The sequence below is a fragment of the Mytilus edulis genome, chromosome 11 (assembly GCF_963676685.1).
Source record: "Mytilus edulis chromosome 11, xbMytEdul2.2, whole genome shotgun sequence".
In the NCBI taxonomy this organism is placed as follows: domain Eukaryota; kingdom Metazoa; phylum Mollusca; class Bivalvia; order Mytilida; family Mytilidae; genus Mytilus; species Mytilus edulis.
This window is the reverse complement of record NC_092354.1, coordinates 43,837,705-43,850,133: the sequence shown is the minus strand read 5'-3', so window position 1 is coordinate 43,850,133 and position 12,429 is coordinate 43,837,705.

The following is a 12,429-nucleotide window of genomic DNA, read 5'->3' as shown; positions in this document are numbered from 1 at the left end:
TTAATGCCAATTAGAGTTTCACCACATTTTCAAGGTCCACTGAACATAGAAAATGATAATGCGGATGGGGCATCCGTGTATTTTGGACACATTCTTGTTTTATAAAAAGAGTAAGATAAATCTTTGTTTAACACTAATATTTGAGTATTTATATGCGTCTTTGGGATATTTGTCCCTTTCTTTTTGATCCATCAATTAAGTCCGGTGACCATTTGAAGCTGTTTACAATTCCTGCTTAGAATATCAACATTAAACCTGTCAATTTACATGTCAGCAGCTGGTTTTGAAATATTATAATATTGACAGATATTTTATTTTCATCGCATTCTGTATTGCATCAGCAAATGTTTGCCAAATATGTCTTAAATGAGTCTATACGCGACTGTTGTCTATGGCCATTATAAAGTCTAAGCTCAATTGACCACAGACGAAACAATTATGTTTTTAAAAAATAAAATGTAGTTTCTCTTTGCAGGTTCAGAGAATCATAAGATTTATACCACGTTTGTTTCAGGGAAACAATAAAACATAAACAAATGCTGTTAGAAAACGTTTTGGTGATGTGGATAAATATATGGTAAGGTTTAATACTTTAACACATTAAACATTTTACGGCTTCCTTCTTTTTTAATAAAAGTACTCTTATTTTTATTAAAATTTTTATTTACTTCCAAATTTGTTGTTATATTTTTAATAAAAATGTGAGCACTTTAAGGTTGCCTCTGGTTAAATCTCCTTGTTTAATGAAGGATGACTAAACAAATAAAAAGCCTTGGGCTTCGCATAAAAATCCTTAAACTAGCAAGACTGAAAGAGGGCATATCCTGTAACATGTGTTTTGCATGCGTCCTAAGGATGCAAATCAATGCAATACGCATTAAAATATCACTATAGAGAATTAAACTCATCGGTGAATTAGTACATACCATGCTTCCTTTCTGGCAAGTAAAATTTAAGACCTACTATGTTAGCCTTTTGCACATGTGTGTTATATTTGGAATAATATAATTCAATTTATAACATAATATTGACATGTTTACCTTTTATATCTGTTTATTTTGTTCATACGTTGTTGTTGATATTATACATTATTCCACTGCATGCTGATTTTGATAGCCAAATCATAATCCGATTGGTTGAAACTATTCCACGTGAGGTCGAACAAAGTTTCATATCCCCTTCTGAGTATCATATTCCCTTCTGAACGCCGTGAATGCCTTAAGCGACATAACATACAGTTTATGATTTTAAAGATAGTAAAGTAATTTCGTTTTTAAAAACTATGTCAGATCTAAAAACAGAAATAAATGTAAAATTAACTTTTAATCGGTTCTTATTATCCTTGTATATGTTGTGTTTAGTGATTAAAAAACCGGATAAGAAAACAATTATGTTAACTAATATCTTATGTTCAGAAGTAAAAAAAAAAGACTGTAGAATAAAACATTCATTCCCCTTAGCCTTGGGCGATATGAATATTGTCTCACACTACATAAAATCATATTTCTATCAGGCACAGCCCTCCTGAAATATAAATATTCTGGGGTGTACAAATCTTCATATCTACCCCCAGGCACGGGAATTAAATGTATGATATTTCTTAACTGCATACAGTTGAGAGGTAAACTAGCTATAAAACCAGGTTTAAACCACAATTTTCTCTTTATAAGGAAATCTATTTAATCCTGTGAGAATTACCTGTACCAAGTCAAGAATATGACAACTGGGTTGAGTTCAATATCGAAGCAGCTACGTAGCGGCTATCAATATCTATGCTACAACTAGTCTATAGCTACACGTTCAATAGTCAAAATCTACGTAGTCTGTTGTCCATTCGTTTGATTGGTTGGAGTTGTTAAATTTGTCATTTGCTATTTCGTTTTGCAGTTTCATTGGAGTTCGGAATTTTTATTATTTCACTTTTTGAGACACAAACAGATCGTAATGGTCATCAAATTTGTTACAGTAAATCTATTGAACTGTCATAATATATCTTCAATCTGAAATTAATGAACTAAGCAAGAAGTTTTTTTTTGTCTTTGGGAAGGTTTTTTTATGAGGAAATATGTTCGATCTTTTAGAACAGAATGTTCATTATATAGTGTTGGGTCAACAATTAAGACCTCGGTATTTTAGCCATATCTTAATATCATTTTGGATTTTGTTTAGTTGCAAAAGGACCACCAATATCTGATGGTTAATGTAACTGCATAATAACACTATTCACAAAATAATGCGTACATAATTACCAGTACAATACACAATTTCATCTTTGCAAATCAAATGAAATATCATTTCGAAGGCTTTCTATTGGACAGTTATTTCATTACAACAAACAGGAATCATTTCCTTTTTTCAGGACACGAAGAGAGAACTAAGAATTGTTATAATCGGCAAAACAGAGGCAGGTAATAGGCAGTATCTCAAACCATTTTGAAGAATAGTACCACTAACTTAAAATCTCCTTCTACTTTGTTTAGTGCTTTAAAATTTGATCATGCTATCATTCTTGGTAGACGAGTTTTAATCGTTGATACGCCTGGATTGCTGGACAAATCAAAAGAAGGGAACGAAATTCTATGTAAAATAATAAGTTATAATAAATCGGCACCGTATGCAGTTATTCTAGTGTTACCTGTTGGTAGATTTACTAATGAAGATGCGTTAACTGTAGAACAGCTCAGCAAGCGCTTTGGTGATTTTTTTTTAAGCATACCTTAGTTGCTTTCACTGGCTTCGATGATTATAAACGCGAAATGGAAAACCAAAATATTACTACCTTTAACATTAAGAAATATGTACTAACACTACCTGACAATATTAAAGATATAATCAATGTTAAATGTAATGGAAGAGTAATTGATATAGATAAACAAGTAACGGGCAGTAAATCTGAAAAGCAAGTAAAGCAACTGTTCAAATTATTTGATGATATCATTACAGAAAATGATATCTCGTTGTGTACTAATAATGATTTCAAAACAGATAAAAATCATTTCGTGGGTAAAAGTTTTTTTAAGAATGTTGTTCTCGGGTCGTTGATATTTTTTAAAATTTTGTACGGTTCAAGTCTTTTACTTGAAATTCAAAGTACACCTGTTCATACTATTGCTATCGTTTGATATTATGTATCCCGTAAAGTTAAGGGTCTAAACATAGTTTGGGAAATCTTTTTAATCTAAAATTAGACCCACGTGGCTGGAAGAAAGTGGCGTCACGTTATGCTCAAGTATATTATCGTGGATATTAAAAGTCTTTTTAGAGCATACTATTTGTTTATTTTGTTCTTTAATATGTAACAGTGGTTTGATATTTGATATATATGTTATCTTGTACAATTGATTTAACGTAATCAATTTATTTAGCTAATTTAATTAGATGTATGAATCCCATATGTGTACTTAATGCAAGTTATAAATGTCACTTATATGTACTCTAAGTGTTTCTCCCTTTCCCGGTCAGAATATCAAAATGGACGCACGTTTTTAGTAACTGTTACTGGATTAATTTTTCATGCATTTAAAATAGATAAGTGGGAAATTTCCCCTCGAAGAACGGCTTTTGGGTAAAATAGATGCACCTTAAATTGTATTTTTACTTATATAGCATATTCTAGTATGTTAGCAGTATGTGTATTGTAACGTGTAACCAGGCGTTTATATCTCAAACATCCGTTCCAGTAAATACTTGGATCCAAGTTGTCCACAAACAATACGGTAATGTTAAAAACTACAACTATCTAAATTATGCACATTGAACTAAAATATACACACTTTGTCGAAATAAAGTAACAACGGACAATTATATATATACAAATATAATACAATAAACCAGCCTGTCCTCAAGATGGGACGATGTGTCACTTAGAGACAGTATAGCTGGTACAGCTTGTCTCCGAATGGGACAGTCTGTCAATACAAGACAGAGCGGTCTGGTACAACTTGTCCTCCGAGTGGAACAACCTGTCACTACCAGACAGTGCGGGCTGGAACAACTTGTCCTCCGAGTGGGACAACCTGTCACTACCAGACAGTGCGGGCTGGTACAGCCTGTCCACCGAGTGGGACAGTCCGCCTTGTCAATCCGTTCAACTTGTACGTTTACTTTGTACCCGGTACAAAGTGTCCTTTGAATATTAAGGCTCTTACTAGCGCTTAATATAACCAACGTACGCTCATCGACAGCCAACCGACAGCCTCGAATGCCGTTTCTCACTCTCTTATATACCCCAGGGCGAATATACTATTTTCTGGATAGGGGTGTTCTCTAAATGTTACCCTTACATAGCATAGAGAATCACTTACGATCACCCCTATAACTTTCGACCCTGCCACTAATTTCCCCGCCAAAGGTCTAAATCCACACAACGCTTCTTTCTGTATAAAATATGCATATATAATACAAGATTCTCCAGATTTATAACCATAACGACCAATAAACATTACAGTATGTAGGTTGAGGTTTACAAATTTGTAAGAAAACTGATATGCCTACACATTGGTACCAGATGTTTTAGTATTTTGATGTCAGAAAAAAAATATAAGTTCTGTGCAATGTTCATTTAATACTTTTTTCCTTTTGTCTCTTCCTCTTAAATGTTTCCCTCTTTTTTATATACATTAGCTGTCTCATTATTGAAAATATAAAAATAGCAAATAAAAACTCAGATGGATTGTGTTTTATGAAACTGACTCATGTGACTGTTCCATATAATTTTTCTCGGAAATTTGTGAAGTGCGTTATAATTGGTTTTATCAATTACTGCACTAAACCGTTTCCTTTTGTTATAATTTCATTCATAAAGTAATGGCATTACTATGATTATTTAGGTACAAATGTATATATTTGTTTGGACTTTTGATTTTGCCTTTTGATTTTGGACTTTCGTTTTTGAATTTTCATCGGAGTTCAGTATTTTTGTGTTTTTACTTTTTACAAGAACAAAAATCTATTAAGCGAAAAAAACAATTCTGATGATTTAAATCATTTTCCATTTGAATTATTTTTTAATTGTCAATACTGTTAAAAGAAATTTTAATCAAGATGTGATTAATGGATTAAATGAGGACAAAAAAGGTATTTCATGTTTTATTTTTTCAGTGTTTGGAACTTCAGATAAATTTAAAAGTAATGTCTAGAGTCATATTGATTCGAAAAGTATACAGCTTCTCTTATTGATATTTTTTATAAATCAGGCAGTAAGTTTTTTCTTCAGACAGGCTTCAACGTTTTGGATTATACGTTTCACATATGATAGCAGACATATTCCTTATGTCTTAACTACAATTCTGTTCCACTTTCAGGAATATCACTTATCGAATAAGACTTGTAACCGGGTTTTTACTAACATGAATCATACGACGGGTGCCACATGATGCGCTGGACCTGATTATCATTTAGGAGCACCTGAAAAACCGCCAGGTTATGATGGGGTGCTTGTTAATCTTAAGTTTTCTTTGTGTTTTGCGAACTATTGTTTGTCTTTTTAAGCCATGGCGTTGTCAATTTTGTTTCGATTTATGAGCTCGAGTGTCACTCTTGCCCCTCTTTCATGTTTATCATATCGAAGTCTATTAAGGCTAGCTTCAACCGATACATTATGTTTTTTTTTCTCATTCGTGGCAAATAGACCTTCTATGCTCTTTGGTCTTGTGGCAATCATACAACAACTTCGTAATAGTATATGCAGCACTTGTCACACACATACTCAATCGAGAAACAATATGATTGTTTTTTTACTTTCCTGATGAATACTTTTGATTACTTTTTTTCAGATATTAATTCAGGTATCATTAGACACTTACTGAATATGTGAATATATGTTTGCTATGCAGTTTTTTAGATAAGTATTCAAACCCAGAATCCTTTACTTTGTACAGACGATAACTTCTAGGTAAAATTTTGAAGGTCCATTTCATGTCGTTATGTAAAAGACCAAATTTATGTATCATGATCCAAGGTACAAAAATATAAAGTCATCAAATTGCTTTGTACCATGAATGTACAGTAGTTTGTTTATGTAATTTATACGTGTTTCTCGTTTCTCGTTTTTTATATAGATTATACCGTTGGTTTTCCCGTTTGAATGATTTTAAATTAGTTATTTTGGAGCCCTTTATAGCTTGTTGTTTGGTGTGAGCAAAGGCTCCGTGTTGAAGGCCGTACATTGACCTATAATGGTTTACCTTTATAAATTGTTATTTGGATGGAGAGTTGTCCCTTTGAAAGTCATACCACATCTACATATATCTATTATACTCTTCTTAATGTATCAAATCTTTTTCATTCGTTGTAAAAAAAAATACGAGATAGTTTAAACAATGTATGTTTATCAAAATTGCTATAATGGCGAATATTAAAAATGAGAACATTTATTCAGAAAAATCAAAAATCAAAAAAAAACCTCTTCTCTCATAAAAATAATAAAATTGTGGATCTTTAAGAGTAAAAGACGACCCCATGTGTGATTGGGGAATACAAATATGTCACAGTTATTATTTCTGTGTCGTAGGGTCCATTGTTCAGGGTTGTCCAATTTGAAATCTTACCACATCTTCTTATTTTTATATAACTGTTGGTTTTCTTCCGACTGGCAGTGACACATATGTCAAAGTGGTACGTCAGTTTAGCTGTGTGGTATGTTCAAGTAGGCAACCACGTCCAGTCAGAATGGAGACGCTAAGTCTGATGCATCGTGTAGAGCGATTGCCATGCTCTTGAACATAGAAAAAACTTTTTAAGTGTCTGTAGGTGGTATGTTGTCATGTAAAATATCTGTCCTTAACAATATACTATAAATTTCCGTGGCGGTCAATATTTCTCCTACCTTCATCCCGCACAGCCTCTATTACATGACTTACATGCGCGTATTGTATTCATTGTGCATTTGTTATCGTCCTCAAATGCATGGCAAGTTTCTCACTGGACTTTAAGTCACCAACAATCAATCAGTTGATAAGCACAAGATACAATACAATTTGCAAATTAAAGTTACATTGCAGACGTGTTAACCCATTTGAAATGGTAGTCTTTCATCTGAGTATTTTCTAGATGATATTTTTCAAACTTAATTTCGATTTACAAAATTGTAGTTGTAAATTGAAATCGTAAATAGAATTAATAAATATTATCTCCATGTTCCAACTATTAACTTTAATCAATTAAAACTTTCTCGATTCATGTTATTCATAAAGAATATAATTTTCTGATAATTCAGATTATATACTTATATCTGAAAAACTGACAGTTAAACACATAATTGCTTATACGGTCAAAATTATATATAATATTACCTAATTCGTCTGTTATATGAACAATTTGAACTTCGTCACATATATATCAAATATTGTTTTTCTTTTCCAATTAAAAAAGATCTTTTGCAAGGCAAAATTGCTGTAACTGTTCACTTTTTTTTCTATATTTCATGTTAAAGTCTTCACTGTGTTAAAAGACTTGGTGAAATCTTTATTGGTAAAATGTAAATCATTCATGAGTCGTTTTTCCTTTCAGATGTTATTCTAAATAATTAAAACAAGAGTTGCTCCTCTTGACACATACTACCAATATATTGAAACTATATATGTATTTATACTGCACTCGTTCTATTTGAGCAGTCAAAATGCGTTGACTGTATATTTCTATGCCATATACAGTCACTGACCTGATATCACTTTTCCTCATGAATATTTAAATAGAAATTGTCGAAATTATATTTAATTATTCATACGACCTTTTCAACCTGTTCTTGTTTCCAAATTGAATGTAAACAACGATGCGTTTAACGACTCAAACTTGTTTCTTTTGCAATTTTTTGGAAAACATATTTCACTTATTAATATTTTTTTGTTTGCAACCTATAAATCATTATGTTTTATGTTTATTGCTGATATTTTAGTCTGCAACGAATTCGTTCACCATTGATTGCGGTAATGATGTACATTTCATCGTGTTTTATATTTCTTCGTCTGTGTGATATGAGGCCTTTTCAAAGGGGGATTTTCCCCAATATTGAAATCAAATAAATAACATTAACACAATAAACAACAATTGAAAATGTTTTTTTTAAGATTGCAGTATAAAGACAATAATAGTGCATTGATTTGACATATCAACGATATAAGGATTCGGCCCGAAACGGGGAAAATGCTCGGCACAGCCTCGCATTTCCCCGTTTCTAAGCCTCATCCTTATATCGTTGATATGTCAAGTCAATGCACTATTATTGTCTATATATTGACAAGACTACTTTTGTGTGGACCTTGTGAACGAGACAATTTAAAATAACTCTGTTCAGTTTACTTATCTTGTACAAAGCAAGGTTTACAGTTTATTTCATTACCATGTTCACGTTCTAAGAATGCATTTAATTTGCCACAGCAACATTTAACAGTTATCATTGTATTAATCACGTATGCCAGTGAGTTTGAGATTAAGAAATTCTGCTTGATATATTGAGCTCAGATTTTTACAAATACGGACGACTTCAAATAAGAACCTATGAGAAATGTGATAATAATTTACTTCCCAATTGTCAACAGAACTTCACCAGTAGTAAAAAAAACATAAAACATTACTTTTATATGTCATGCGTCCGAAGTGGGTTTTTTTTTTACCTTCATCAGGAATGCTCAAAACAGTAAGAAGCGAAACAATTAAAATATCATTTGTAAAGTTTTATGGTGTTAGCATATCTCAGATAATACGATCCAATGTATGTAGCTTTAAATTCGACGCATCCGATTTCGCTCCTTTTCGAATTTATTCGATTATCTCAATGCTTGTGTGTTGACTTAATTTGTCTTTCAACATGATTTGAACATATAAACTAAGAACCAACATAAGATTGAAATTATCGAATACGCTCACTTATTTAATATGTACACATTATTCGTGTAATTGGGATAAATGTTGGATTGTTAAAAAAAGCTCATTTTTCTAATGAAAAAGCAGCTTACATTTTATTTTACAAAAATGAATAAAATAAAGAATTGGCAAATTTTAAAAAGAAAAAAACATTGGCTTGCCACCTTTTTAATTTTATTTCTTAATACCAATTCATAGTCATTTTCTACGTTGAACGACTAGAATCAATACTTCATGTTTCAGTATTTCAACAATTAATTTATTGACCGTTATAATATGTCTGTAAGTCACCCTTCTTATGACGTGTTTTCGTAGTCTTTGAATATATTATCTGATAATGATGTATTTTTCATTGTGAATTCACATGGTGGTTTAGTAAATAATAGGTAAGATTCATCTACACAGAAGATCGTGCTACTCTTGTTGTGCATGTGATTCTACCAGTTGTCCTTTGTTTTTTTTTTCTTCCTAACGGATTTATAAAATTGGAACATAGATAGCACAGCTGTCGTCACTAATTGAAAATGTGTATTTATAAGTACGTACACTGAAATATATAACATATCAAGATGTTTCAGTCGACCTTCAGATAATTATCTACCGGGTAAAAGACTTAAATATGCGATGTTAGTAATGCAAATAGTATTTGACTGATGAAAAGGATTTTACGTTGTTAAAATACATATCAAGTAACTTGCTAAACTAATGCAAGTATATACCATTAATAGCAGAATCTGGATTACCAGCACAAGAATTCTTAGTATGTTATAACTGTATGATAGACAAACGTGTTTTTTAAACTTATCTACTGTTTGTTGGTAGATTTTGGTTCATAAACTGTGTACATTAAGTAATTACACAATCCACTACATATGATAATTTTCCAAGGACCGTTGTAATATTCATGTAATTAAGTTATATCAACAATGCGTACCTCTGCATATATCTATTACTTAGTATAAGTCTGTTTTAGATCAATATTTTTAGATCGTTGTAATTATCCTTTGTCGTTATATGATGTCTCTATTAATCGAATCTTGAAATGATTTGTAATATGTTTCAACATGAAAAAAGGCAACAGTAGTATACCGCTGTTCAAATTTCATAAATCGATAGAGAAAAAAACAAATCCGGAATCCGGTCTACAAACTAAAACTTAGGGAAATGTATCAAATATAAGAGAACTAAGACACAACAGAGACACAACATCGAAACGTAACACACAGAGTAACGAACTATAATGTAACAATGGCCATTTTCCTGACTTGGTACAGGGCATTTTATGAAAAAATGGTGGGTTGAACCTGGTGTTGTGGCATGCCAAACCTCCCGCTTTAATGGCAGTGTTAGTTATAACATTAAAATTACAACATTACACGACAGGGTTACAATAAATAAACAGATATATGGGAGAAAATATAGGACAGAGAAACAAACGAATAATAGCCATCCAAAGGTAACAGGTTAAAAAATATTTTTATACACCAGACACGCGCTACGTCCACACAAAACTATACTCAGATGTAAAAAGTTTGAAAGTCATAACAACTACCAAGGTGAAGATCGCCTGGGACAAAACATCATTATTATCAAGAATAATACATAGCAAACAGTAAATTTTATAAAATGACTATATAATAGATATACATGATTAAACTGAAGTGGTGACTAGCTGTAAAATAAAAACGAATAAATTACGAAATCACAGCCCTGTTAGCCATAGTCAATGCAATGCCCAAAGTGACGTCAAATATGAATTTCTAAAACGTGTTCCGAAAAAGAGAATTTTGATGAAATTCAAGATTAGATTTGTATGACTCATCTAACTTACATTAATAGCAGTCAAAATTATAAAACTGATTACTATTTATTTGAAGTAGTACTTTGATAACTAATTGTATTATCTAGCTTTGTGGTTGTTTTCTTCTGATCAAACTGCAAACCAAATATATAATGTAAATTTCGTTGATCCAAAATTAAATCTTCCAAATGAACTGGGTGAGTAGTTATCCCCCAATACAATACAAGAAAATAGAATAATAATTTTAAACAAGATAAAAATATATCTTTAGAATGATTATTTACAAATGAGTATTTTTTTGCCCAAATAACAAATTGCAAACCCTGCGAATTAATCTATATTGTCAGGTTAGAAAGGCGGACTTGTCTAATTGTAAAGTCTTGTTAACATTAAAGAATACAAAAGTTTTAAAAAAGGGTGATTTATTTTCAATATAAAAACTGTAAAACATTTTATTGCTCTTCCTTAACTTAATTCAAAAATCTATTTTGACCTGACATTGTGAAATATTTGTAAGGCATTGTTTTTTCCCATGTTCTTATATTGGGACAGTTTGTATCCCTGGGTTTCTCCAAATTCTTTTCTACTGAGTTAAAAAGGTTTCATGCATTTAAAGCGTTTGTAACTTATAGATATTTTGATCAAATAAGTTAAATCCTAACCTAAAACATAGGTTGCTAAGCTTATTTTCGAGAAAACATTGTCTGACAAATTGCGTTTTTGAGCACTCGGTGTATTCATATAAATTTCAAGGCCGGCATTTGTTAATCGATGTTCTTACATAGTACAAATGTTGTTACCCGGCATTCACTGTATATTTTGAAAGAATGGCATTAAAAAGTTAAAGTTATGATTTTGAAAATGTGTTTTTCCAATTTTCGCCTTACATTTACGAGAAACATCTCCAACGTCTCGATAATTAAGCGACATATATCGTTAATAGCAGTACAAAACAGTCAATCTCTGCAATGTTAATTGCAACATACATGTTATATATAAAACTTTAATATTCTCAATCATAAGTTCATTTAGTTTTTATCTCTTATTCAAAGGTTTTAAAATGACTAAGTTACACCAAGAATCCAGCTCATGAAGCTCTATAAGTATTACTGTAATCCTTCTAAAAAACTACTAGTGCTGAAAGAAACGCATGTAGACATAGATGACTTGTTTTACTGCTCACACTGTTGCGTTAGAATTCATTTAAGATTAAACCTGAAACCATAAGCAAATTGTGTAGGTTACAGTCAAAGAGGAGGACTTAACTTATTTAAAAATTCTCACAGGATGCTAATTTTCAGCGTTTCACGAAATTAGCAAATAGTATTAAAGATTGGTCATATACATATGGCGTAATCGGTATTCTACAGCCTTTGTTGTAGTGCTTTGGTCAGTTTTAGAGTCTTGTCTTTCATGTTTGCTTATATATGTACTCTGTGTAGAGAGTGTTGATATGCCTTTTTTCAAATGGTTATTTGTTTTTAAAGTGATTTTGATTTTAACACAATGTTGGCTGTTGTACCCTAATGTTTTACATTTTAACCTATAATGTCTGTTTGTTTTACTCACACATTGTTGTCAATATAATGGATTGAATGCGACTGTCATACAAAAAAGAATGTAAAAAAGAAGATGTGTTATGATTGGCAATGAGAGTGACTAAAATGACACAAACTATAGATCACCGTACAGCCTTCAACAATGAGCAAAGCCCATACCTCATAGTCAGCTATAAAAAGCCCCGAAATGACAATGTAAAACAATTC